The 24,755-nt window shown below is 43.0% G+C and overlaps 1 protein-coding gene and 1 long non-coding RNA gene across 7 annotated transcripts in view; one reads left to right on the top strand and one right to left on the bottom strand.

Moving 5' to 3' along the window:
• SCUBE3 (signal peptide, CUB domain and EGF like domain containing 3) overlaps nt 1–24,755 on the bottom strand; it is a 1,075,473-nt gene that overhangs the window by 506,341 nt on the left and 544,377 nt on the right. The gene's annotated exons all lie outside the window — the stretch shown is intronic.
• Nucleotides 1,414–19,841, top strand: LOC141220921 (uncharacterized). 2 transcript variants are annotated; one of them, XR_012289049.1, is made up of 3 exons: nt 1,414–1,585; nt 5,433–5,690; nt 14,737–19,841. It is a non-coding gene; the product is annotated as an uncharacterized lncRNA (long non-coding RNA). The 2 variants fall into 2 exon arrangements; XR_012289047.1 differs by having other exon boundaries at nt 5,433–5,694.

The following is a 24,755-nucleotide window of genomic DNA, read 5'->3' as shown; positions in this document are numbered from 1 at the left end:
ATAAATCACTGGTGAGGCCACATCTAGAATATGGAATCCAGTTTTGTGCTCCACATTTTAAAAAGGATATTCAGAAGTTAGAGTCAGTACAAAGGCGGGCAACTAGATTATTACAAGGGATGGAAGGCCTCTCATATGATGAGAGGTTGGAAAAGTTGGGCTTGTTTAGCTTAGAAAAAAGACGCCTCAGAGGAGATCTCAATTATATGTATAAATATATGTGTGGTCAGTAGTGATGGGCGAACACCGAACAGTTTCTTTAAAGTTCGGGTTTGGGAACCAGAACAGTACCCGAACCCGGATCCCATTCATGTGAATAGGGGAGCCGAATTTACCTGGTTCCCCACGCTGTCATTTGCGTGACAGCGCAGGAAACACAGGCTCTGATTGGCGGCAATAGCATTACCGCGGTCAAAGCGCTGTGGCATCATGCTGACAGGTGTCAGCATGATGCCACAGCTGTGACAGTGACCTGCGGTAAAAAGCTAACCGCAGTTCATAGGCGCCGGCTGATGGTACTACTACCACCATCAGACGGCGCCTACTGCCATAGGAAACAGCGAGCGCAGGCACCATTGGATGGGAGCAGTAGTCATTACAGAGTGATCTATTTCAAGTGTTTATTTCTATTAATGTTGATGATTATGGCTTACAGCCAATGAAAACACAAAAGTCATTATCTCAGTAAATTAGAATACTTTATAACAACAGCTTGAAAAATGATTTTAAAATCCGAAATGTTGGCCTACTGAAATGTATGTTCAGTAAATGCCCTCAATACTTGGTCAGGGCTCCTTTTGCATTAATTACTACATCAATATAATGAATAAAAGAACACAACCAGGACATCAACATAGTTAAGTAAGGGCCTTCTGCTCCATATACAAATTTAAACCAAAATATAATGAGTACATAATGTCCCAAATAAGAACACCAGGAATGTCCATGCTAGTGCTCAAAATGCAATCCCGTTTATTAATCGGTTACATTGTGGACAGCTTATACAAATCTTGGAGGCAATAACGGGATAAACAAAGGACTGAGCAGAGAGGCAAGGTAGGGGAAAACTATAACACGAAGGCAATAGAGGGAAAATAAAGTGCAACTGGTACAGTTAAGGGTCCTTGTGCAAAGTAGCAAAATTGGGTCCCAGTATTATGGCAAGGGATATAACAAGGGTAGAAGAATCCGTCCCTATATCCCGCTCTAAAGTGCTAACAGGTCCCCAAATGTAAATTATTGCTCACCCATACTGTATCCAGTAGTCGTGCGTCCCTCTGTGTCAAAGTGCAGCCCCCCGATGCTGCTTCTGGGGGCATGTGGAGAGTTTTATAGGAGCGCCTCTGATGTTTAATTGGCATCATCGGCGCATGTGGGCTGTATTTTAACTAATTTATCTTGCTCCCTGGTCTGGACTCTAACCTGTTTCTCTAGGTGATGACGGGCTGCAACCATGTCGAAATCCCTCCGCTGTGAATGTTGACCCTTGTTTACTTGCTGTCATGATACTTTTTAACTATATGTCTCCTGGTTCCTTAGTTTCCACCTCCACCGTTCTCTGTGACCCCAATATTATTATTTTGAGGTGAGTCCATGCTGGGGTTGGTGTTACAGAATCTGGGTCATTGTAATATATTGCCCTTGCCTCTTTTTCTGCCTGGATTTTTCCTGCCTCCTATATATCTCTGCATAGGAACTATGTAGGTTGATTGACTCTTCTAGATTATTTTGCTCCTGCTTGTTTTCAAATTGTGTTTTTTTTTTATTTTTGTCACTTTAGTTCACTAATTTTTTATGGTGAGAGATGTATCCGATGTACCTCTGAAGAATCAGTTCTGGATACATTAGGAGGAAGAAACTATTGGAGCATTGGCGTGCACATATATGTGTTAGCTGGACCACTACACCGTGCGCTGCGATGTAAATTTGCGTAATGGATCGCAGCACTATGTTTATATTATGTGATTCTATATATTGTACAGTGCCTATGCAGCCGTGGCTACAATTGCAGTCCATATATTTAAGTGTTTTTCTATTTCTCTTTTTTCCCCTCTTTTATCTGAACTCTTCCTTCTTTTGTTTACCTTGTGTGACAGAGTCACTGGTATGGTATATGAGGGGAGGTATGTGTCGCACAGGTTGCTAGCCTGTGTGAACTGAAACCAATGGACTTTCGGCCCGCATGTTATATGCTGGTGGGTTAACTCAATTAAAGGGTGTGGTTTTAGGGGAATGACATACAGATGGGAGGGATGTCATTCCCCATACCTCCACCTCCGGGTGTGGCTGAGGATCGTTTAAATGATCAGTCCTGTTTTTTTTTCTTTGAGTTGTGTTTGGAGAGGCAAGGTCTCCAGAATGGACAGCCTTAGCTCAAGAGGGAGCTAAAGGCTGGACATAACTTGTGTGCGCGACCCACACACAGACATATAAGGACTGTGCTATAGTTTATCTTTTCATTTGTTGTTTTGCCAAGTAAGGCTGTATTTTATTTTGCTGGAGTGCAGAGCTTTATGCTCCTAATAAAGCCTGCAAAGAAAACCCGGGATTCTGAGTCTACTTCCGGAAGTGGCCGAGCGAGTCATCCTACCACACTTGTCTCTGCCCCCTTGATTATGTTATGGTCACACGACCGCTTCTAGTGCCTCTATTGGTGGGTGGGCTGTAGCTTATGTTGCCCTTGGCTTGCCTTGAGCCAAGATGGCCGAATTGTTTACCTTGTCTCTGCCCCCTTGATGATGTTACGGTCATGTGACTACTTATAGCGTTTTTATGGGTGGAAAGAGCTGATTTTGCCATTAGCTGAGCCCTGAGCAAAAATGGACAATTTGGCAGTGTACATGGGTGCTGTGGGGCCGAGAATGAGCATGTGACCATCTAAGGCATGCCCCCCATAAAGAGCTAATAAATCAATTTTTTTTCGCTTTTTTTCAAAGAGGAGTCTTCATTTTTTTGCATCTATCTGGATAGATAAATAATAGGTATATGGATAGATAGATATATGGATAGATAATATATATATGGATAGATAAATAAATAATAGATAGATAAATAGATAATAGATAGATAAATAGATATATGGATAGCTAGATATACAGATAATAGATAGATATACAGATAGATATAAATATGTGATATATTTAATCAGTGCTTTGCATGTGTACCTTAGTGTTTATGTAATTTATTAATAAATGAGTGCATTTCTGGGAAAAAAATGGCTTGGGGTCCCGCGTAATTTTATTAACCAGCAGAGGGAAAGCGGGCAGCAGGGGCGGATGTTTTTAGCCTGTGAAGGGGGTAATACCCATGTAGCTTCCCAGGTTACTAATATCAGCCCCCAGCTGTATACTTAGCCTTTACTGGCTATTAAAATGGGGGACCCCAATTAAAAATTACGTGCGGTCCCCCTATTCTAACAGCTAGCAAAGGCTATGCAGACAGCTGGGGGCTGATATTAATAGCCTAGGAAGGGGTCATGAATATTGGCCCCCTCTGAGGCTAGAAACAGGAGCCCTCAGCCTCCCCAGAAATGGCGCATCCATAGGATGGGGGTTCAAAGTGCTCACCACACATCTCGATAAGTTCCCTGAGGGGTCTAGTTTCCAAAATAGTGTCACTTGTTGGGGGTTTCCACATCAGAGGCACTCCAAATCAACATGGCATCTACTAATTATTCCAGCAAATTTGGCATTCGAAAAGTCAAATGGCACTCCTTCCCTCTCAAGCCATGCCGTGCGCCCAAACAGTAGTTTTCCACTACATATTGGGTAACGGCGTACTCAGAAGAAATTGCACGACATGTTACATGGTGCAATTTCTCCTGTTACCCTTATGAAAATTCACAATTTGGGGAAAAAAAAATTTTTGTGGGAAAAATTTGATTTTTTTTGGTTTCAAGGCTCAACGTTATAAACATCTGTGAAGCCCCTGGGGGTTCAAGGTGCTCACCACAGATCTATTCGAGTTCCCTGAGGGGTGTAGTTTCCAGAATGGTGTCACTTGTGGGGAGTTTCCTCTTTTTATTCACATCAGGGGCTTTCCAAATATCACATGGTGTCCACTCATTATGCCAGCAAATTTTACATTTAAAAAGTCAAATGGCGCTTGTTTCTTCTGAGCCCTGCTGGGCGCTCAAACAGTGGTTTTTCCCCACATATTGGGTATCTGTGTGCTCAGGAGAAATTGCACAACACAATTTGAGGTCCAATTTCTCCAGTTACCCTTGTGAAAGTAAAAAAATTGGGTCTAGATTAGTGTTGAGCAAGTATGTTCTGTTGACCCTTTCAGCGAGTATGCTCGGGCCGAGCTCCGAGTATTTAAAGCTGCTCGGTGATATGCTTGAATCACTCCCGTGTGCATGATTTGCAACTGTTTGACAGTTTCATTACATGAGAGGAATGTCTGTTTCTTACACATTCCTCACAACTAATAAAGCTGCCAAACAGTTGCAAATCATGCACACGGGAGGGATTCAAGCATATCACCGAGCAGCGATAAATACTTGGTGCTCGGCCCGAGCGTACTCGGACAGAACATACTCGCTCAACACTAGTCTACAGGAAAATTTTTGTAAAAAAAAAATGAAATTTTAATTTAAATGGTTTTGTAAACTTTGCTGTATGAATTAGAAATCGCTAGTCAACTTTTAACCCTTATAACTTCCTAACAAAAAAAAAAATTGTTTTGTTTGTCTTTATTTAACAACACATTAAAATAAAGACAAACAAGACGTATGTTCTATTAACCCTTTCGCCGAGCATGCTCGGGCCGAGCTCCGAGTATTTATAGCAGCTCGGTGATATGTTTGAATCCCTCCCGTGTGCATGATTTGCAACTGTTTGACAGTTTTATTACATGTGAGGAATGTCTATTTCTTACACATTACTCACATGTAATAAAGTTGTCAAATCAGTTGCAAATCATGCACAGGGAGCGATTTAACTTTATCACCGAGCAGCTATAAATACTCGGATCTCAGCCCGAGCATACTCGGACAGAACATACTCGCTCAACCCTATTTTAATGTGGCGCTAAATAAAAACTTTGGATTTTATAGGTCCGGTGAGTGCTACTATTTTTTCTTCTTCATTTCACTTATGCATCTATCTCTGTGAGCACCTGATACCGCCAGATTAAATTGCTCAAGTCCAAGATTGGAAAGGTTTAATACACATTGGTATTTGGTGCCAGCAAATTTCTCTATTATAGAAGCAAATAAATAAATCTTCTCTTCAGTCATCTCTCTGCGAGTAGTATTTAGAAAAGCCACTTTCAAAAATGAGAAGAGCATCAAATAGGGAATGCGGATGTGGCTGTGGTGGTGCTGGTCTAGCTGCTGTTGGTGGTGGTGATTTAGCTGATGCAGGGAGATGACATGGTCATTCTGCACCTGCCACATGCCCAAATAAAACACCTTCCTCTTTTGCACGCAGGCAACAGGACATTATTCATTCTTCATAGACCTGAATACCGCTGCACGAATGGTGAGGTCACAAGATGTTGAAAAGTTGTTAGATTGGATGGCTGAGAATGGTTTCAGTTCCATTGCATTATTTTCCTTCCGGTCCACTGCAGAAAGTGCACAGTTGGCACCTGAGGACCATGGTCACCCGGCTTCCACCTCCTCCTCTTGCAAATCAGCCAAGCAAGAATCAATAAATTAGCCCGATTAAATGGTCAGAGAAAAGATAGTAGGTATTAAAACACCTTTATTATTTATACAAGTGGGTATATGGTGGCAAAGAAACAGGAGCACACACACATGATTAAAATACAAAACGAAAGATTAAAACAGAATATAGCTGCAGAACAAACACCAGGCAAGGACACTTGAAAGAAGTCACAAAATAGATGTTCTAGGTGTGATAATGGTACAATCAGAAATTCGACTGTGAAAATGAATGATATGTCATAAGAATAGGGATGGTATATATATATATATTTGGGTGTGTATATGTAGATAAGGTATGTGGTATATGTGGCTCATATAACTATATGTATACAGTGTTAAATGGTAATACTTGAGCATAATGTTATACCTACATTGACTAGATTGTGTAAGACCTATTGTATGATCACACAACCCATATCTTATCTTATAAAATACATATATTATGTTTGTGTAAAAAAATGTTATTACACAGCCCGTCGGATAAGAAGCCCTACAAAGTTGCACAGCCCATTAACAATATGTGGCAAAATGTCCTAGGATTACCCCACCCATACAACTTGTATGGCAGATGTCCTGTAAGATTTCACAGTACACTCACAGTGTATACCATAAGCCCTGTAGAGGATTACACAGCCCATCACCAATCTCAGTGATTGAGATATGGATATGTATAATAATTTGAGACACAGTTAATAACTAGGTGTAGCAAGAAGTCCTGCAGACAGTGTGGCGCTCAACTCGACGCGTGTTTCGGTACGGAAATAATGGTGCATATATTGTTATTGCACAATTGTTACTATGTTATTATATATTAGTGTGTATTAAGGTATTGAACCAATATAGGCTATAAAACATACATATTATGTGATAGAGACAAGAGGGGGGAGAGGAAAAGGGAGATGGGGAGGGGAGGGACGGAAAGGAAAAGAGGGGGGATAAGGGGGAAGAAGAGGGGAAAAGTGGAGGGAAAAAGAGGGGTTTGGGAGGGGAAGGGTTAGTTTAAAGTGATAGTGTGTAAGGGGGGGTGTATATACTTCTTAAATATGGCTATATTACATGCAAAACATGCATGATATGAGCAGTAAGAAATGACATAAGATAATATACAAAATATAAATAGTGTTTAAATAACAGGGAATGTGACAAGGGAGGGGGAAAAGGGGGGAGTTAGACGTTGGAAGGGAAGATGGGGGAATATAGGGTAGAGTGAGGAAAGAGCGGAGAGGAGTGATTAAGAGTACACAAGGTAAGATGAGAGAGAATACAAGTGTAGGTGATACAAAATAATGTGAAAAAATGTCATAATAAAATAAATGTGAATAGTGTACAGATTGACCAAAGCAATGAACACAGACAATTACATACAAAGGGGAGGGGTCAAGCAAAATGAAATATAAAAGATCCTATTTAGCCTTCGGTATTCATCCATTCAAAAAAAGTGGATATGTTTGAGTCATCAAAGGTTAGGAACCCATCCTCATCCGACAAGATATTATCCAGAAAAGCCGTAAGCAGGAAAAATTGTTCACTGCTAAAAAAAATAAAGGGAACACTCAAATAACATATAATGGACGTCTTCAAACAGAGGCTGGACAGCTATCTGTCTGAGATGATTTACTGAATCCTGCTTTGAGCAGGGGGTTGGACCAGATGACCCAGGAGGTCCCCTCCAACTCAACCATTCTATGATTCTATGAACACATCCTACAGTGGTGGCCAAAAGTATTGGCACCCCTGCAATTCTGTCAGATACTACTCAGTATCTTCCTGAAAATGATTGCAATCACAAATTCTTTGGTGTTATTATCTTCATTTAATTTGCTTGCAAGGAAAAAACACAGAAGAGAATGAAGCAAAAATCAAATCATTGATCATTTCACACAAAACTCCAAAAATGGGCCAGACAAAAGTATTGGCACCCTCAGCCTAATACTTGGTTGCACAACCTTTAGCCAAAATAACTGCGAACAACCGCTTCCGGTAACCATGAATGAGTTTCTTACAATGCTCTGCTGGAATTGTAGACCATTCTTCTTTGGCAAACTGCTCCAGGTCCCTGATATTTGAAGGATGCCTTCTCCAAACTCCATTTTGATATCTCTCCACAGGTGTTCTATGGGATTCAGGTCTGGACTCATTGCTGGCCACCTTAGAAGTCTCCAGTGCTTTCTCTCAAACCATTTTATAGTGTTTTTGGAAGTGTGTTTTGGGTCATTGTCCTGCTGGAAGACCCATTACCTCTGAGGGAGACCCAGCTTTCTCACACTTGGCCCTACATTATGCTGCAAAATTTGTTGGTAGTCTTCAGACTTCATAATGCCATGCACACGGTCAAGCAGTCCAGTGCCAGAGGCAGCAAAGCAACCCCAAAACATCAGGGAACCTCCGCCTTGTTTGACTGTAGGGACCGTGTTCTTTTCTTTGAATGCCTCTTTTTTTTCCTGTACACTCTATGTTGATGCTTTTTCCCAAAAAGCTCTACTTTTGTCTCATCTGACCAGAGAAAAATCTTCCAAAACGTTTTAGGCTTTCTCAGGTAAGTTTTGGCAAACTCCAGCCTGGCTTTTTTATGTCTCGGGGTAAGAAGTGGGGTCTTCCTGGGTATCCTACCATACAGTCCCTTTTCATTCAGACGCCGACGGATAGTACGGGTTGACACTGTTGTACCCTCGGACTGCAGGGAAGCTTGAACTTGTTTGGATGTTAGTCGAGGTTCTTTATCCACCATCCGCACAATCTTGCGTTGAAATCTCTCGTCAATTTTTCTTTTCCGTCCACATCTAGGGAGGTTAGCCACAGTGCCATGGGCTTAAAACTTCTTGATGACACTGGACACGGAAGACACAGGAACATTCAGGTCTCTGGAGATGGACTTGTAGCTTTGAGATTGCTAATGCTTCCTCTCAATTTGGTTTCTCAAGTCCTCAGACAGTTCTTTGGTCTTCTTTCTTTTCTCCATGCTCAATGTGGTACACACAAGGACACAGGACAGAGGTTGAGTCAACTTTAATCCATGTTAACAGGCTGCAAGTGTGATTTAGTTATTGCCAACACCTGTTAGGTGCCACAGGTAAGTTACAGGTGCTGTTAATTACATGAATTAGAGAAGCATCACATGATTTTTCAAACAGTGCCAATACTTTTGTCCACCCCCTTTTTTAGATTTGGTGTGGAATTATATCCAATTTGGCTTTAGGACAATTCTTTTTGTGTTTTTTCATTGAAGACAAATTAAATGAAGATAATAATACCAAAGAATTTGTGATTGCAATCATTTTCAGGAAGAAACTGAGTATTATCTGACAGAATTGCAGGGGTGCCAATACTTTTGGCCACCACTGTAGATCTGAATGAATGAAATATTCTCATTGAATACTTTGTTCTGTACAAAGTTGAATGTGCTGACAACAAAATCACACAAAAATCATCAATGGAAATCAAATTTATTAACCAATGGAGACCTGGATTTGGAGTCACCCCCAAAATTAAAGTGGAAAAACACACTACAGGCTGATCCAATTTTGATGTAATGGCCTTAAAACAAGTCAAAATGAGGATCAGTATTGTGCCTGGCCTCCACGTGCCTATATGACCTCCCTACAAAACCTGGGCATGTTCCTGATGAGGTTGCGGATGGTCTCCTGTGGGATCTCCTCCCAGACCTGGACTAGAGCATCCACTAACTCCTGGACAGTCTGTGGTGCAACATGACGTTGGTGGATGGAGTGAGACATGATGTCCCAGATGTGCTCAATCGGATTGATGTCTGGAGAACGGGCGGGCCAGTCCATAGCTTCAATGGCTTCATCTTGAAGGAACTTCTGACACAATCCAGTCACATGAGGTCTGGCATTGTCCTGCATTAGGAGCAGTGTTGAGCCACCCCCGTAGTGTTCGGGTTCGGTTCGGTTCGTCAAACACCGGGATGTTCGTGGAACTGTTCGTCGAACACCGTTAAAACCAATGGCAGGCAAACAAAAACTCATAGAAAACACCTTCAAAGGTGTCCAAAAGCTGACAAACTGCTCAGAAGACACTCTCTTTAAAAAAGCTGGCCGGCAATTCAGCATCAATACCCGACAATTTAGAACAGAAAGAATAGAGTATCACACATAGATTAGATAGATAGAAACATGTCAGTCACATATATAAGAAGTACAGTGACAGTGTTGGTTACTGTACTTGTTGTTTAGTGTTTTCATGCTCCCGTCTCCTTAAAAAAGCCGGCCGGCAATTCAGCATTGTACCCGACAATTTAGAACAGAAATAATAGAGCATCACACATAGATTTGATAGATAGAAACATGTCAGTCACATATATAATAAGTACAGTGATAATGTTGATTACTGTACTTTAACTTGAGGGGTTAATAAAGATGCAGTCCCTAAATTATTAAATTTTTTTATTATTTTTTAATACATTTTTCCCAAAATTTTGACTTGGGCTTCCCCATATTTTTGTATGCCAGCCAGGTACAGCATGCAAGAACGGGCTGCCGCCAACCACCAGCTGCCTATTTGTACCTGGCCGGAGACAACAATATAGGGAAGCTCTTTTTTTTTTTATTATTTCATGAATTTCATGAAATAATTAAAATAAAATAATACGTGGGGCTTCGCCCTATTTTTCTGTCCAGCCAGGTACAACTAGGCAGCTGTGGGCTGGAATCCGCGGCGCAGGGAGGCCAAAGCTCTCTGGGCCCCCCCGCTGCAAATTGCAGTCCGCAGCCACCCCAGAAAATGGCACGTTCATAGAAGCGCCATCTTCTGGCGCTGTACCCAACTCATCCAGGGCCCTGGTGCGGTGGCTCACTGGGTAATAAAGGGGTTAGGGCCAGCTTGGTATTATCAGCTGGCCCTAAGCCAGAAATTCATGGGGTCACGCCAATATTAGACATGACCGCCATGAATTTCTAGTAAAGTATTTAAAAAAAACACAACACCCAGAATAAAGTCCTTTAATTGAAATAAACAAACAATTCTTTAATGTTCTAAATTAAACCATACTTACCGTCACGCATATTCCAGCTGAAGGCAATGTCTTCTGCAATAAAAGTAAAATAATAAACCAACCTCATCCTTACCTTTCCATGGTTCCCAGGATGGCTTCAGCTCTGCTACATTCATTGGACATGAACTCGGCTCATCTGGATGCTGTCAAAGCGAGACACTGAGGAGAGCAAGCATGCTTGCGCTTCTCAGTGTCTGCGGCATGGCAAGCTGGATGGTAGCTTTCGGCTGTGATCCAGCCTGTCATGTGAATGTAGCACAGCTGAAGCCGTCCTGGGAACCATGGAAAGGTAAGGATGAGGTTGGTTTAATATTTTACTTTTATTGCAGAAGACATTGGCTTCAGCTGGAATGGGCGTGACGGTAAGTATGGTTTAATTTAGAACATTAAAGAATTGTGTTTTATTTCAATTAAAGGACTTTATTCTTGGTGTTGGTGTTTTTTTTAACTTTTACTATGGGGTTAGTAATGGGGGTGTCTTATAGACGCCTCTCCATTACTAACCTGGGCTTGATGTAAGCTGGCATTATAAGCTGACATCAACCCCAGCCCTACTACCCCACTGCCACCGCTACAGGGTAGTGGGAAGAGCGAGGCTAAGTGCCAGAATTGGCGCATCCTATGGATGCGCCATTTCTGGGGCGACTGACGGCTGGTGTTTCTATCCTGGGAGGGGGCCAATATTCATGGCACCCTTCCTGGGCTATTAATATCAGCCCCCAGCTGTCTGTCTAGCCTTTGCTAGCTGTTAAAATAGGGGGACCTGTCAGCATGATGTCACAGCGCTCTTACCGCGGTAATGCAATTACCGCGATCAGAGTCGGTGTTTCCTGCTCTGCCATGCAAATGACAGCACAGGAAACCAGGCAAATTCGTGCCCCCCCATTGACATGAATGGGGTTCGTGGTTCGTGTATCCGAACCCAAACAAAAAATGTTCGGTGTTCAGCTATATTAGTCGAACCTGAACAGTGATGGGTTCGCCCATCGCTAGTGGTGCCCTCTTCCCCTTTCCTTCTCTAATTATTATTATACATATCCATATCTCAATCACTGAGATTGGTGATGGGCTGTGTAATCCTCTACAGGGCTTATGGTATACACTGTGAGTTTACTGTGAAATCTTACAGGGTATCTGCCATACAAGTTGTATGGGTGGGGTAATCCTTGGACATTTTGCCACATATTGTTAATGGACTGTGCAACTATATAGGGCATTTGATGGGCTGTGTAATAACATGTTTTTACAAAACATAATATATGTATTTTATAAGATAAGATATAGGTTGTCTTATCATACAATAGGTCTTACACAATCTTGTCAATATATGTACAGTACAGACCAAAAGTTTGGACACACCTTCTCATTTAAAGATTTTTCTGTATTTTCATGACTATGAAAATTGTACATTCACACTGAAGGCATCAAAACTATGAATTAACACATGTGGAATTATATACTTAACAAAAAAGTGTGAAACAACTGAAAATATGTCTTATATTCTAGGTTCTTCAAAGTAGCCACCTTTTGCTTTGATGACTGCTTTGCACACTCTTGGCATTCTCTTGATGAGCTTCAAGAGGTAGTCACCGGAAATGGTCTTCCAACAATCTTGAAGGAGTTCCCAGAAATGCTTAGCACTTGTTGGCCCTTTTGCGGTCCAGCTCTACTGAATCGACTGTTAGAATTTCTATTATGGCAAGAAAAAAGCAGCTAAGTAAAGAAAACGAGTGGCCATCATTACTTTAAGAAATGAAGGTCAGTCAGTGCGAAAAATTGGGAAAACTTTGAAAGTGTCCACAAGTGCAGTTGCAAAAACCATCAAGCACTACAAACAAACTAGCTCACATGAGGACCGCCCCAGGAAAGGAAGACCAAGAGTCACCTCTGCTTCTGAGGATAAGTTTATCCGAATCACCAGCCTCAGAAATCGCAGGTTAACAGCAGCTCAGATTAGAGACCAGGTCAATGCCACACAGAGTTCTAGCAGCAGACACATCTCTTCAACAACTGTTAAGAGGAGACTTTGTGCAGCAGGCCTTCATGGTAAAATAGCTGCTAGGAAACCACTGCTAAGGGCAGGCAACAAGCAGAAGAGACTTGTTCGGGCTAAAGAACACAAGGAATGGACATTAGACCAGAGGAAATCTGTGCTTTGGTCTGATGAGTCCAAATTTGAGATCTTTGGTTCCAACCACCGTGTCTTTGTGCGACGCAGAAAAGGTGAACGGATGGACTCTACATGCCTGGTCCCCACCGTGAAGCATGGAGGAGGAAGTGTGATGGTGTGCGGGTGCTTTTCTGGTGACACTTTTGGGGATTTATTCAAAATTTAAGGCATACTGAACCAGCATGGCTACCACAGCATCTTACAGCGGCATGCTATTCCATCCAGTTTACGTTTAGTTGGACCATCATTTATTTTTCAACAGAACAATGACTCCAAACACACCTCCAGGCTGTGTAAGGGCTATTTGACCAAGAAGGAGAGTGATGGGGTGCTACGCCAGATGACCTGGCCTCCACAGTCACCAGACCCGAACCCAATCGAGATGGTTTGGGGCGAGCTGGACCGTAAAAGGGCCAACAGGTGCTAAGCATCTCTGGGAACTCCTTCAAGATTGTTGGAAGACCATTTCCGGTGACTACATCTTGAAGCTTATCAAGAGAATGCCAAGAGTGTGCAAAGCAGTCATCAAAGCAAAAGGTGGCTGCTTTGAAGAACCTAGAATATAAGACATATTTTCAGTTGTTTCACACTTTTTTGCTAAGTATATAATTCCACATGTGTTAATTCATAGTTTTGATGCCTTCAGTGTGAATGTACAATTTTCATAGTCAGGAAAATGCAGAAAAATCTTTAAATGAGAAGATGTGTCCAAACTTTTGGTCTGTACTGTATATGTATCATATACAGGTGCTTCTCACAAAATTAGAATATCATCAAAAAGTTAATTTATTTCAGTTCTTCAATTCAAAAAGTAAAACTCATATATGATATAGAGTCATTACAAACAGAGTGATCTATTTCAAGTGTTTATTTCTGTTAATGTTGATGATTATGGCTTACAGCCAATGAAAACACAAGTCATTATCTCAGTAAATTAGAATAATTAACAAAAAACACCTGAAAACAATTTTTTATTTCTGAAAAAAATGGATAACCCCATTGTTTTAATCTTTTTGAGGTTAATATTACTTCATTTTAAACAACTGTGTGATCAGAGCAATTTCTGACAATTTTTGTGAACTCACCTACTGGTATGGCTTTAGCTACATGCTGTGGTTGACTACTAGAAAAATGCATGATAGAATTACCTGCAGATGGTTTGCGATGAATAGCAGTGGATACAATTTCACCTGGAATGCCTCAAAAAGATTAAAACAACGGGGTTATCCCCAATGGGTATTGGACAGGGGTAAAAAAATAATTTCTGACAAAAAACGGACTGATCTATTGCGTCCTAAAACAAAAGTAAAAAATTATTTTTTGAAAAGTAAACCTGTCATCTCGCTGCAATATAGTGCACAATTTTCAGAAATAAAAAAATTGTTTACTAGACATCTACCAATACTTTTTGAAGATGAAACATTAGCATGCATTTAGAAAAAAGGCTGTAATGTTGTCGCAAAAAAGGCACCTTCATCAGGTGACTCACATTCTCCAACATTTTCTTCTGATCCACACATAAAAAAAAGCACTTACTTGCAGCGAAAAGGGCCGTTTAAATGTGGTTCACTGAAATGTCGCATGTGTTCATACACACTGTGCAGTTATGTTTTTCATGATTCTGATCATTCAAATGAATATAAAATCAAACAGTATATTAATTGTGATTCAGAGAACGTGGTATACAAACTGAATTGTACTATATGCGATAAATTTTATATAAGTTGTACTACACGTAAATTAAAAACTTATTAATTATTATTAAATTAAAATTTAATGAACATTATAATGACATACTTAATTCAAATAACACCAGTAGAAATGTCTCTGCTATGGCAAAGCATTTTATTATTGAGCACAATCGTGACATGTCTTCTTTGCAAGTTTTAGGTATTGAAAAACTTTTTCCACATGCAAGAGGTGGAGATATAAAGCGAAAATTATTGACAAAAGAAGCGTATTGGATATTTAACCTGGATTCAAGAAGCCCAAAGGGTTTTAATCTGAAGAGAGAAACCATGTATCACTATTGACTGTTTTCATGCACCTGTTGCTTAATGTTGTAATTATGTTATGTGATTTGTTCCAACTGTTTTCATTGGCACATTTTTAGTATTTTAGAAAATCCTTTTCATTGTGTAGCTATGCAGTGATAAAGAAGAGCGTTTGAAACGCGTCTTGCTCCCCTGCCCTGTCTATGTAACTTTTGTAATTTTTGCAAGTTTTTAATGGATGAAAAATAAAGAAAGAATTATCTTACCAGACGCTGGAACAACTATCACATCATTGTCGCCTGCTCTCTCTGCGATCAGCGAGAGCAGGCGACAATGATGTTCACAGGATATTAATAACAGCTTCCAGCTGTTTGGTTAGCCTTTACTGGTTATTTTACAGGGGGACCCCAGAAAAAAATGACATAGGGTCCTCCTATAAATTTGAACGAGCAAAGGCTAAATAAACAGCTGTGAGCTGATATTAATAGCCAGGGATGGGGCCATGGATGTTGGCCCCCCTCCCTGGCTAATAACATCAGCCCTCAGCAACCCCAAAAATGGTGCATCATTAAGATACATGTAAAGCGCCATGGATCAGATAATAAACAATAAATAATAATAATACGCCAAATCTGGCGCTTAGTATAGCTTTTACCACTTGTCCCCATTAGTAACCCCATAGTCATATTGTAAAAAAAAAAAAATCACTCAGCATAAAATCCTTTAATTGAAAAAAAGACACTGACTCCTTTATTTGAAATAAACACACCTTTAACTCAAATAAAGGAGTCAGTGTCTTTTTTTAAGACAAAATAAACAAGGTAATTCATTTAGCCTCAGAAGCAATAGAGTTTCCAAAGATGACTTTGAGGAAAGCTATGTCTCTTTTGGGAACCCTAACTTCCTGTATCCCAGCAGTTAGAAGGGCCCAATTTAACACATGACAACCCCCCAATGGGAAATCCTGTCTTGTCAGAAATCGTTAAACGTTTACAAGGGAAGGTAGATCCTTCCTTAGAGGAAACAAACTCCCTCTCATGGTGGACAACCAGAGAAAACTTAGTGTCAGGGGTCCAGTGGGTGACACCAGTAAACAGCATAATAACAACTGATGCAAGCAACTCGGACTTGGGGGCATATCTGAGAGACCATAAAATCCAGGGGTCTTGGGAAATTCCCGTGAGGGGAAAATCATGAAGACTAAAATAATTGTGGGCAGTGGGGAAGGCCCTGGAAGGCTTTTTTTCCTCTCCTTCGAGGTCACCATGTTCGAGTTATGTCGGACAACCAAGCTACAGTGGCATACATAAACCACCAGGGGGGAACAAGGTCCAACTCCCTAGTGATAGCGGTGAGCAGGCTTTTTCGAGTAGCAGAGCAACATCTTCTGTCTACAGCTTTGCACATAAGGGGAGTAGAAAACCCAAAGGCAGACTTTCTAAGCTGAGGCAGGGAGAATGGGCCCTGAACCCCAGAGTATTTCAGCAGATAGTCCAACTATGGAGGTTGCCGGAAATAGATTTGTTTACCGACAAACAAAACAGAAAAGTAAAAAAGTTCTGTTCACTAGATCCAACAGAAAAGCCGTATGCAGTGGATGCCCTCCAGGTTCCCTGGAATTTCAAAACACCTTATGCCTTCCTTCCAATAGCGAGAATTCCAGCGGTCGTGAAGAAGATGGGGGAGGATCAGGCGAGAATGATTCTAATTGGCCCTTTCTGGCCGAAAAGACCATGGTTTTCCCTGCTAAGACTATCGGATCCTTGGATCCTACTGGAAATCCCGGACCTTCTTATGCAGGTACCAATATTCCACTCTCAAGTAAAGGGCTTCCATCTTGCAGCATGGAATTTGAAAGGGCAACATTAAGTAACAGGGGGTTTTCACCAGGCTTAGTTTCCACCTTACTGAAAAGTGGAAGGCCCATTAAAACTAAAATTTACAGCAGAACATGGAAGAAACTCTTGGGTTTTTTAGGAGAGCCATTAAGTAAAAAAACCTCCAGTAGGCCCCATCTTAGATTTCATGCAGACAGGGTATGAACTGGGGATAGCCACTAGGACGCTTAAAGTACAAGTATCGGCCTTGGGGCGTTATATAGCTGTAACCTAGTGGCCAATAAGTGGGTTGTATGATTCATTAAATCCTGCGATAGATCCAGGCCAGTTCAGGTTCCTAGAGTCCCCCCATGGGATCTGAACCTGGTACTGAACGCACTAACTAAAAACCCATTTGAACCTATACAGGAGTTATCGGGAAAATTTCTTACCCTCAAAACGATCATATTGGTAGCTCTAACATCAGCCCTTAGGGTAAGTGACTTACAGGCCCTTTCAGTAAACCCTTCGTATATACAAATATATGAGGATAGTCTCGTGCTAAGACCATATCTGGTTTATCTCCCTAAAGTGGCATTAAAATTTCATCGTACTCAAGAAATTATATTGCCCTCCTTTTGTAACAACCTTAAAAACTCAGGGGAGGAAAGATATTATAATCTTGATGTGAGATGGACACTATTACAGTATATGTCTATGACTAGTCAGAGGAGGACTAGTCCCTGTTTTTAGCCTATCAAGGAAGTAGGAAAGGTTAGGGGGTAACAAAAAGTACCATCACAAGGTGGCCATCAGTGTAGCCTACTTGTCTAGTGGTGCTCCGATCCCTGATGGCATAAAGACTCACTCTACCAGAACCATGGCGACCTCTTGAGCAGAGAAAGCAGAGGTATCAATAGATCAGATATGCAAGGCTGCTACCAGGTCCTCACCATCTACTTTCATTAAACACTATAGTCTGGATCTGTCTTCCTCTGTTGACTTAACCTTTGATAGAAGGGTGCTTCAAGCGGTAGTCCCTCCCTAAGGTGTTTCAAATTCTCCAGAAGTCTCTCAGGTGTGCTGTCATGGGTGAAGGGAAAACACCAAGGTTACTTACCGATATTCGGTTTTTCCTGAACCCATAACAGTACCTGTATATTCCCCTTCCTATCTCGCTATATGGGTGTGCACTATAGTTTGAGTGTTTGTGTAACATGATGTTGGTCATGTATATAATATTTTTTTCATCCTCTCATGCTCTGTAAAACAACTGATGTGAGGGAGAGGTACCGCCCTTTTATTTCAGAAGGTTTCTTGTCCTTGGTGAGGCGGATCCCTCTCAGGTGTGCTGTCATGGGTTCTGGAAAAACTGGCTACCGGTAAGTAACCTTGGTGTTTTTTGGCTCAGATTCCCTATCAATTGTGCCATGTGCAGTGCAAAAGGGAGGAGTAATGGAATAAGTGTGTGGGATCAAATATTTCAAATTTTTATCCAATCCATAAATGTAAAGACAAGTATGTGCTGTCTCAACTTATAAGAAAATGCAAAAGTAAGATTGTTAAAGTGCATCCCTAGTAATGGTACAGTTTAAAAGATCGAGACAAAATGAAGTATGTTCTGTTAGGGGCCCTAAGTCAAAAATACATGCATTAGATGTTATGCCTGTGCTGGCTCAGATCATTCATTGCTGCTCACCATTATTGGCACCCCTTAAATTTTTTCATAGACTGTACAATATCTTCAGAAATAAATGGAAATATACCAAAGTGATACAACATAAAACATTGTTTTTCAACTTCCATGTTGCAATTTCAAAGAAGAAACAGAATAAACATCACGTGCAGCAATAAAGGCACTCTTAATTAATGTTTTGTTGCACACCCTTTGGCATTGCTGACATCCTCCAGACGTTTATTGTAGCCATCTATAAGCTTCTTACACTTCTCTGCTGGAATTTTCTCCAATTTTCTATTTTCCTTTGCAGTTTGTTCAAGCTATTGAATGCTTGCAAGGTTCTTTTTCCCAATGGCAGATTTCAGCTCACCCCAAAGATTTTCAATGGAATTGAGGTCAGGACTCATTGCTGGCCATTTTAAAACAGTCCATATTTTCTTTTTTAACAATTCAGTCATTGTCTTGCTGGAGGACATATGATCTTTGACTCAAACCAAGTTTTTTTACACTGGGTAGAATATTTCGCTCTAAAGTCTCTTGATAATTCTCTGATTTCATGATTCCTGTAATACGGTCAAGACCTCTAGTACCAGACACAGCAAAGCAACCCCACAGCATTATGGATCCTCCAACCTGTTTTACCATTGGTAAGGTGTTCTTTTCCTTATAAGCTTCATTGCGCCATCTGTAAACAAACTGTCGCTTTGCATTGCCAAAAAGTTCTAGTTTTGTTTCATTTGTCCACTGAACATCTGTCCACAGAACACGAACCCCGAACCCGAACATGGACCTCATTCATGTGAATAGGGGGCCGAATATACCTGATCATAGAGTCTGACCAGCGGTAATAGCATTACTGTCAGCATGACCCCACAGCTGTGACAGTGACCCGCTTTAAATAGCTTACCACAGTTCATAGGTGCCAGCTGATGGTACTACGACCACCATCAGCCGACGCATACTGCCATAGGAAATAGCGAGCGCAGGCACTGCTGGCTGGGAGCAGTAGTCTCTCATCCACCGGCGCCTGTGCTGAAAGTAAAAAAAAATGTTAAAAAAAAATATTCAAATAAAACTAAAACACATTATACTCACCTACACCTTGTCCCCGATGTTCTCTGCCCCTGCAAAAAATAAAAAGCACCATATACTCACCTTACACCTAATCCCCGAAGCCCATGATCACCTGTAATAAAAGTAAACAATGACCCCAAACACTCCTCCAGGCTGTGTAAGGGCTATTTGACCAAGCAGGAGAGTGATGGGGTGCTACACCAGATAACCTGGCCTCCACAGTCACCAGACCTGAACCCAATCGAGATGGTTTGGGGTGAGCTGGACCGCAGAGTGAAGGCAAAAGGTCCAACTGGTGCTAAGCATCTCTGGGAACTCCTTCAAGATTGTTGGAAGACTATTTCCGATGAAAACCTCTTGAAGCTCATCAAGAGAATGCCAAGAGTGTGCAAAGCAGTCATCAAAGCAAAAGGTGGCTACTTTGAAGAACCTAGAATATAAGACATATTTTCAGTTGTTTCACACTTTTTTGTTAAGTATATAATTCCACATGTGTTAATTCATAGTTTTGATGCCTTCAGTGTGAATGTACAATTTTCAAAGTCATGAAAATACAGAAAAATCTTTAAATGAGAAGGTGTGTCCAAACTTTTGGTCTGTACTGTACACACACACTTTGTACGCCGTACGCACCACACACACACTGTATATGCCGTACGCAACACACACACACACCCTATACGCCGTACGCACCACCACACACACACTGTATACGCCGTATGCACCACACACACACACACTCTGTGTATGCCATACGCACCACACACACACACTATATACGCCGTACGCACCTGTCATGGTACATCATTTTCCCTGTCCTGCATTTCTGTATAAAATGTCATGATGTGATGTAAATACCTATGCTCTTTCCCAGATCTTTGTTTCTCAACCATAATTTAACTTGGGCTTGTGTCAACACCGCTAGAGGACTCCCCATTGTTCTCTTAAGAAGGGGGAGAACTCACAGTACATATCTTTATAGACACATCGGAGCCATGCCATAGACTAAACCCCTACCCTTGGGCTGTTCCCGGTAGCCCGAGACAATGGACTTATGTGTGACCAGTATTGTGTTGGGAGATCTCTGGAGGAAGAAGTGTGGGGGCTCTTAGCTGCGGCAAGACCTCACGCCCGTCGGTGATTGTGGACTTATTATGAACCTTAGGAATAACATGAATTTTTGATTTGGTATGCTGCCTGCCTTAATAAATCCCGTTGGAGCGTTCTTAGTCTGGTGGTCTCTTCTTGCTCTGCCGCATACACCGTCACAAACTGGTTGGCAGCGGTGGGATCAGAGCAGAAGGAATGGAGGACAACGGCCCATCAACTGCTAGAACCAGAGCCTCAGAGTACAAGAACTGGACTGTGGTGAGCTTACAAACAAAGGCCCGTGAACTGGGGGTCAGCTACAAGGGACTCTCAAAGGAGCAGCTAACTGAGGCTTTGGAAGGAGTTCACCTGCAAGAGGACGCTGAGGAAGCACCTCCACGGCCAATGGAGGAAAGGCGACAGGCAGAGGTAAATACCCAAAAAAGTCAGTGGGCTGTGTGGTACGAGGAGGAGATGGCAATGATGGGAGAGGAGGTCTCCATAGACTATAAGATGGAGGTCATGAGAGGAGCTAAGGAGATGGCATTGCTGGAGAGGCAGATAGGTTTGGAAGCAGCTAGAAGCGCCACACAGACTGTAACCCCAGTACCCACCATGAGGGAACTCTCCAGAGTGTCCCACAAAGATTTCAAGCCATTCCAGGAGGCTGCAGGTGACATTGAGGGCTTCTTCCAGGACTTTGAGCTTCAGTGTCGATTAATGGAAGTCCCAGAAAGGGAGCGAGTCCGACATCTGGTGGGGCTCTTAGAGGGTGGAGCTGCCGCAGCCTATAGAGCTATGGACCCTCGGGGGGGACTGTGAGTATGCAGACATTAAACAAACTATTCTGGAACACTACGCTGTGACCCCAGACACTTATAGGACCCAGTTTCGTACTTTGGCCTGTGATGAGGAGGTGTCCTTCAAGATGTATGCCCACAGACTCAAACAAATATGTCATCGCTGGCTGGAGGGAGAGGAGGCCTTAACTTGGAGGGCCTTCCTCCAGGTCATCTTGAAAGAGCAGTTTTACTTCAAGTGTCCCGCTGAGATCCGAGAATGGGTGCGTGAAAGGAGACCAGCCACGGTGGAGGAAGCTGCAGCTCTAGCGGATGAGGCTCTCACCATCAAGCCTCAATGGATAAAATTACTACTCAGTGAGAAAAAAACTACCAGCCCCCTGACGATGGCGGCCCCTGGTCCTTCGGCCTCCCATACTCACCATCCCAATAGACCATCCACTCATGCTGACTTTCATGTGACAGTGCCTCGCATTACTCCTGCTCCGCCTTCGGGACTACGACGTGGAGGAAGAGTCCCAGAGCGCAGATGTTATAGATGTGGGCAGCCTGGGCATCTGCAATTCCAATGTCCAGGTGTTCGGAGGCAGGATAGCTACAGACCGCCTTTGCCGGTTCATTATCTACAGACACCCTCACCAGGAGAAGAGCTGGATTCAGTCCCTGACGACTTGCCAAGTGACTCCGATAGCCTGGCTCCCATACCAGGAGTCTATGTGGTGCGAGCCCCAGCCACCTGTTCTTCTGACCGTCAGCACAAACATCTACAGGAGGTCGTGCTGGATGGCCAAAAGGTTGTCGGCTTCCGTGACACTGGGGCTTTTCTCACCATAGCCGATCCCCGCGTACTTCAGCCAGAAACAATTCAAAAGGGACCAGGAATTGCCATTGAATTGGCTGGAGGCACCCAGAGATATATTCCAAGAGCGAGGGTGACCCTGGATTATGGCTTTGGGGCCAAACAATGCGTGGTCGGTGTGATGAGCGGCCTCCCCGCAGACGTTCTTTTAGGAAATGATGTGGGACATCTGCATTGCCTCTTCGTCGGTGCGGTAACCAGAAGTCAAGCCAAGAGAGCAGCAGATGGGGACGCATACAACTCATCCATGGAAATGAGGCCACCAGAACCGCCGACACCGCCGGTGAGTGATTCCCCAGATAAGCCCTGGACTTGCAACAAACAGATGATTGTTCCTCAGAAATACAGGATTCCCCTAATACACCTTGCTCATGATATCCCTACTGCTGGCCATCAAGGCAAAACCCGCACCGAGAGACGATTGACTCAAACCTTCTATTGGCCAGGGATTTCTCAGGCAGTGGCACATTTCTGCCGAACTTGCGATATATGTCAGCGTAGAGGGCGACCCAGAGATCACCCAAAGGCCCCTCTGCAACCACTCCCTATCATAGAAGAGCCATTTCAAAGAGTAGCTGTTGATATCATTGGGCCTCTAGCTAAGCCAAGTAGATCAGGAAAGCAGTACATTCTCACTGTTGTGGACTACGCCACCCGATATCCGGAAGCTGTGGCCTTGTCCAGTTTTTCTGCAGCCATGGTGGCCGAGGCCCTGGTTACCATTTTCACAAGAGTAGGATTTCCCAGTGAGATCTTGTCGGACCAAGGCTCCCAGTTCATGTCAGAACTAGTCCAGTGTCTGTGGCGCACCTGTGGAGTACGAGCGATTCGAACGACACCGTATCATCCACAAACAAATGGACTTTGTGAACGATTTAACGTCACTCTGAAGAATATGCTGAGGGCCTTCACGGACAGAGATTCAGACTGGGAGAAATACCTACCCCATCTCTTGTTTGCCTATCGGGAAGTTCCTCAGGAGTCCACCGGGTTTTCCCCCTTTGAACTCCTCTATGGAAGAAAGGTCCGAGGACCCTTAACTCTGCTCAATGAATACTGTGCGGGGCAAGTTGAAGATACAGGAGCCCCTGTTGTCCCTTATGTCCTAAAGCTTGCTAGTTTCGCCCAGAGTCATGTGCATATGGCTCAAACCCGACAGAAGACCTGGTATGACCGTAAAGCACGCTATCGGGAGTTTGTAGAAGGACAACCGGTCTTAATGATTATTCCCCATCCAAAAAATAAACTGCAGACCACGTGGGAGGGTCCCTTCCGGGTTCTCAAGAAACTAAATGACATCAATTACCTTCTTGCTCTAGATGATCAGGGACTAAGACAAAAGACTGTCCATGTGAATATGATTAAGGAGTACCACGACCGGAACCTTCCAATGATAGCAAGCTGTCAGCTAGCTTCAGAAGATGGTCCCGAGGAAGAGGACTCCCTACCGGATCTCGTGGAAGCCACGAGAGCCCCGTCCACTGTGGAACAGGTTCCTCTGGGAGATCACCTGGACCCCTCACAGAAAGACCAGATGCTGGGAGTGCTTCAACTGAGACAGGCTGATTTCTCATCTCAACCAGGTCGTTCCACCGTCACCCAACATCATGTAGACACTCAGGGTATCCGTCCCATACAACAGTCTCCTTACCGGGTACCTGAATCAGTTCGAAACACCATGCAGCAGGAACTAGAGGAGATGTTACAGCTGGGGGTAATCCAGGCCTCTCAGAGCCCTTGGGCCTCTCCTGTGGTGTTAGTACCAAAGAAGGATGGGAGTACTCGATTTTGTGTGGACTACAGACGACTTAATGAACATACTGTCAGTGATCCTGACCCAATGCCCCGTATTGACGAACTTCTAGACCGAATGGCTGGATCCCGATATGTCACTACCTTAGATCTCAGTAAGGGATACTGGCAAATTCCTCTGACGGAGGAAGGGAGAGGACGGTCCGCTTTTATAACCCCCTTTGGTCTGTATGAATTTCTAAGCATGCCTTTTGGAATGAAAAATGCCCCGGCCACCTTCCAGAGAATGGTAGATCAGATCCTCCGGGGATGTGGGGACTTTGCTTGTGCCTACTTAGATGATATCGCCGTCATCAGCCAGACATGGGAGGAACATCTGAATCAAGTAGCCGTTATTCTTGACCTGATTCTCGCAGCCACCCTAACCATTCGACCCGATAAATGTCAATTGGGGATGGGTGAAGTCCAGTACCTAGGGCATAGAGTAGGGGGAGGGAAGCTCCGTCTAGAACCTGCAAAAATCCAGGCTATTAGAGACTGGCCTGTACCCCAAACTAAGAAACAAGTTATGGCTTTTTTGGGCACTGCTAGCTACTACCGAAAATTTGTTTCTCATTTTAGCACTGTGGCCAAGCCTCTTACCGACCTGACCAAGAAAACGATGCCCAGGCTGGTAATCTGGACTCCAGCCTGTGAGGAGGCTTTTAACCGGCTGAAGGACGCCCTGGTCTGTGACCCTGTTCTGGCTGCTCCGGACTACAAGAGGCGATTCATTGTGCAGACGGACGCCTCTGCTTATGGATTGGGAGCTGTACTCAGCCAGGTGAATGCAGTGGGGCA

The sequence above is a fragment of the Phyllobates terribilis genome, unplaced genomic scaffold, assembly GCF_046119375.1.
Source record: "Phyllobates terribilis strain yellow unplaced genomic scaffold, ASM4611937v1 Scaffold_2__4_contigs__length_985480577, whole genome shotgun sequence".
Taxonomy (NCBI): Eukaryota; Metazoa; Chordata; class Amphibia; order Anura; family Dendrobatidae; genus Phyllobates; species Phyllobates terribilis.
The sequence above is the reverse complement of the archived record's forward strand: the minus strand, read 5'-3'. Positions and strand labels throughout refer to the sequence as shown.